The following is a 5,094-nucleotide window of genomic DNA, read 5'->3' as shown; positions in this document are numbered from 1 at the left end:
CAACTCTCACATCCATACATGACTACTGGAAAAACCATAGCCTTGACTATATGGACCTTTGACAGCAAAATAATGTCTCAGCTTTTTTAATACACTGTCTGGGTTTGTCATTGATTTTCTTCCAAGGAGCAAGCGTCTTTCAATTTTGTGGCTGCAGTCACCAGTGACTGCAGTGATTTTGGAGTACAAGAAAATAAAATCTGTAACTGTTTCCACCTTTTCTCCATCTATTTGCCATGAGGTGATGGGACCGGATGCCACAGTATTTCTTTTCTGAATGTTGAGTTTTAAGCCAGCTTTTTCACTCTCCTCTTTCATCTTTATAAATTGTTTAAGCTTACTCTATTGATTTCTATGTTTATTTTTTCCTTAAGCCACACTTTGAAGAGTGTATTTACAAATATGAATACTTTTTAAAAAATTTATAATTTTGCTTAGAAAAATGGAATCACAGCTTCTGACCTCCATTTTTCACAATGACTTCAATAAACAGGAATTTACATCATTGGAAACAGTTTTAAATAGGGTGCTATGGAGTATATCCTTGGAATCTCTCCTCTTTCTAAACTTACCAATGAAAAACAACTTCGGACTCCCCCATAACAATATTGACTTTGTTTTCTTCCTTCAAGAGAAAATATCAAACCTTTTCTTAAGTTTTTAGGGGCTTGGGGGGTTATTTTTTAAGAGAAAAAAACCTTTCTGGTATACTACATTTGAATAACTTTTTTTTTTTTCTTTCAGATCATGAGCTTATGGGGACTACAGGTCTGGATCAATAGCACAAGCACATCAAGTTTTCTTAAGCCCTGGATGAAATGCAGAGGGAGATCAATTCATGGCCTCAAACTTTCTTCAAATGTTTTGTTTCCCAATGACCAAATGAAAATTATAGCTGTGTTTGCTTTGCTTTTTCCTATGACCAGAATTTTTCAGGTTGATTTTTAGAGTGCATATACCAGTTTTCATCTTTACTTACAAACTTAATTTTAGCAAGAGAAAAAGATGGTTTAAATGTACTATAAGAATCACAAGTTAGAGTTCTCTGAGCTAGCAGTTCCTCTTTCTTCTCCTGGGAGGGTTCTTGGCTTTTTTCCCCAGCATGGCCCCCAAACACCAGTCTTCTCTTCCACCCCAAGCGAAGAAACTGAAGAAAGCCAGGCCGACTCCTGCCTCCAGGCCAGACGAGGCATCTGCTTCTTCAAATTTGCCGAAGGAAGAAAAAGAACAGCAAGAAGCAATTGAACATATTGATGAAGTACAAAATGAAATAGACAGACTTAATGAACAAGCCAGTGAGGAGATTTTGAAAGTAGAACAGAAATATAACAAACTCCGCCAACCATTTTTTCAGAAGAGGTCAGAATTGATCGCCAAAATCCCCAATTTTGGGGTAACAACATTTGTTAACCATCCACAACTGTCTGCACTGCTTGGGGAGGAGGATGAAGAGGCGCTGCATTATTTGACAAGAGTTGAAGTGACAGAATTTGAAGACATTAAATCAGGTTACAGAATAGATTTTCATTTTGATGAAAACCCTTACTTCAAAAATAAAATTCTCTCCAAAGAATTTCATCTGAATGAGAGTGGTGACCCATCTTCAAAGTCCACTGAAATCAAATGGAAATCTGGAAAGGATTTGACGAAATGATCAAGTCAAACACAGAATAAAGCCAGCAGGAAGAGACAGCATGAGGAACCAGAAAGCTTCTTCACCTGGTTTACTGATCATTCTGATGCAGGTGCAGATGAATTAGGAGAGGTCATCAAAGATGATATTTGGCCAAATCCGTTACAGTACTACTTGGTTCCTGACATGGATGATGAGGAAGGGGAAGGAGAAGAGGATGACAATGATGATGAAGAGGAGGAAGGATTGGAAGATACTGATGAAGAAGGGGATGAGGATGAAGGTGAAGAAGATGAAGATGATGATGAGGGGGAGGAAGGAGAGGAAGATGAAGGAGAAGATGACTAATGGAACACTGATGGATTCCAACCTTTTTTAATTTTCTCCAGTCCCTGGGAGCAAGTTGCAGTCTTTTTTTTTTTTTTTCCCTCCTCTTATGCTCAGTCACCCTGTTTTTGAGGTCTCTTTTCTCCTTTATACCATGGTTCACAACTTATTTGGGGAGGGGGGAAATATCTTGAGCAGAATTCAGTGGGAAAAGAATCTCTACCCCTTTCTGTTTCAAATTCATTTTTAACCCTTCCTGTCTCAACAAAAACTATGGAATCAACACCACCATGCTCTGTGGGAAAAAAAGAAAACCTTCTGCTTCCTTAGCTCTGCTGAAAGCTGGAGGGTGCTAGGCCCCTGTGTAGTAGTGCATAGAATTCTAGCTTTTTTCCTCCTTTCTCTGTATATTGGGCTCAGAGATTACACTGTGTCTCTATGTGAATATGGACAGTTAGCATTTACCAACATGTATCTGTCTACTTTCTCTTGTTTAAAAAAAGAAAAAAAAAAACTTTAAAAAATGGGGTTATAGAAGGTCAGCAAAGGGTGGGTTTGAGATGTTGGGTGGGTTAAGTGGGCATTTTGACAACATGGCTTCTCCTTTGGCATGTTTAATTGTGATGTTTAACGGACATCCTTGCAGTTTAAGATGACACTTTTAAAATAAAATTCTCTCCTAATGATGACTTGAACCCTGCCACTTGATGGGAGAATCAGCAGAACCTGTAGGATCTTATTTGCAATTGACATTTTCTACTGTAATTTTGTTCCTGTTTATTTTTAAATTTTTCTTTTTGTTTCACTGGAAAGATGATGCTCAGTTTTAAATGTTAAAAGTGTACAAGTTGCTTTGTTACAATAAAACTAAATGTGTACAAAAAAAAAAGAGTCACAAGTTAAGTCAAGTAAAACAAGGAAAATATTATAAATTTTGGACAATAGGGAAAAAGAGACAGGGAAGCCTTTAAACATTTATTTTAAGAAGACAAAATATTTAGAGTGAGTGAGTAAAGTCTGAAACTTGTAGGATCATAATTGGGTGGGGGGAGGGAGTAAAATTAAAGATATTTGACTCTAAAAGCTCAAGTAGCGTAATGTCCATGAAATAAATTTAGGAAATGAAACAGAAGCCCAGAAAAGTAGTACCAGGAAACCACTGACAGCTTCCTCTTTTTAAACAAAAATAGTAAAAAGTGAATACTAGGGCAATGATGGAGAGACAACTAATTACACTGAAATCATTTATCTAGACTAAAGTTTATGAGATGCAACCCAAGTCCTTATATCATGAATTTTAAGAATCCAAACACTAATATGTTTCAGTTTAGGCAAGGTAACATATATATATATATACATATATATATATATATGTATGTATGTATAGTAGAGATAAATATATAGTTCTAATTTCTAAAGTAGACTGTACTATTGTTTGCAATTATAAATTTAGATGGATAAATAACCCAAACCAGTTTTTTCATACTCAAAAAGTATATGTCAATTTTTGTTTGATAATCACCTATAGACATTGTATAGTTTTCAAATTTCCCTGTGATGTATTAATTAATCATGCTGGGTTACACTTCTATAACTTTATATACCTGTTTTAATTAAACTCTTCTCTGCCCTAATTTAAATCACTCAGGATAAACTGAATATTTATAAACAAGTTGTTATATAATATTCAGATATTATGAACAAGGAAGTATGATGTAGCCCTTATCTTCAATACATGTAAAATCTAAGCAAATGTTCCAGAACCATATCTCAAACATTTTTTTGTTTCTGTTTCTGTTTCTGTTTTCTGTGTTTCTGGAGCCAGAAAATCTGAGTTCAAAATCCAATAATGATACCCAGAATTTATAATTGTGAAAGGAGTTTACTCCTTTGTGTCTGAAGATTTTTTTTTCAATTTTAACAAGAGGGCATTAACTGTCTAAATATATTATGAGAAGATTAAAAAGACAGAAAAACAAAAGTAAAATAGACTGTAATGATATCATTATATATAATAACATGTATCCTTTGTCTCTGCACTGATCATACAGTCTTTCTAAAAGGGAAAAAATAATGGTAGAAAAGTTTCCTTTTATTTTATCCCTACATACATAGTCTTTCTCCTTAAATGACAATGGAAGTTATTTCTCTTACTTTCAATAATTACAGTTACCTGCTATTGCATTTCTTTTTACTAGTGCCTGGATATCTGCTTTGAATCCCAGCCTGGTAATCACAGCCCTGCTAGGATATGGTCAGGCCTCCTGTTACTGCCTGCCCATCTAACTCCAACCTTTAGTGTCAGTTAAACCTGCTTAATCTCCTTCTCTTGTCAAAGAGCTTCTTAGTCATATTTTCAGTTCATGGAATTGGAGAAGTGTAATTTTTATTCACTAACTTCTTGTTTGAGACTTAACAGTATATTTAAGATGTGTTTAGAATCAAGAAGAGGTAGAATGATAGAATAGAGAAAAAGAGAGTGTGATATGGAATATTTGACCTCCAAAGACAAAGTAATCATTTAACACATCTAGTTTTTTAAATAAATGCTCTATTCTAAGAGAGAAGAAAAGATTCTACCCCAAACCAGGATTACTGTAGTGGGATTTGGGCTTATATATTCTTTTATATGGCTCAGGTGTGTTCCACAGCTTTCTTAACATGCTATGTATAATGCAGTGGTTATTCTCCTGGTTCATATCCCTCTCAAGTACTAAATTATCACATGAAAAATATGAAAGCTCTATTACACCACACTTAAAACACTTTGTCGTCAGGCAGGCCACTGACAGTAGGAAGCCACTACATAGACTGACCATAACAAAAACATTAGGAAATAGGAAAAAAGCACATGGAGAAGTGCAGGCTTGTAGTTACTAGAAGTGATGACACAGGGCAAAGAAAGAAAATAGTTACAGGCTCATGATGCCATCACTGTGAAGGAGCCCAAGTAGTAATTCTTATGTATTCCTGTGTATGAGACTGATATGCTGGAACTTGAATATTTACTCAAGTAAAACTACATTTCCTACTTGAGTATAATTTCCTGTGGTTCTTACCACTAGCTGTCACTTTTCTTACACTGCTGATTTATATATATGAAACAGTGTCCTGGATGTTCCCTCAGGGGTCTG

The 5,094-nt window shown here is 35.3% G+C and overlaps 1 pseudogene; it reads left to right on the top strand.

The window, feature by feature from the left end:
* The first annotated feature begins 1,102 nt into the window (after positions 1-1,102).
* On the top strand, positions 1,103-2,059 carry LOC133048688 (protein SET-like; annotated as a pseudogene).
* The last annotated feature ends 3,035 nt before the right edge of the window (positions 2,060-5,094 follow it).

The sequence above is a fragment of the Dama dama genome, chromosome 29 (genome assembly GCF_033118175.1).
Source record: "Dama dama isolate Ldn47 chromosome 29, ASM3311817v1, whole genome shotgun sequence".
Taxonomy (NCBI): domain Eukaryota; kingdom Metazoa; phylum Chordata; class Mammalia; order Artiodactyla; family Cervidae; genus Dama; species Dama dama.
This window is presented reverse-complemented; position numbering and strand designations above follow the sequence as displayed.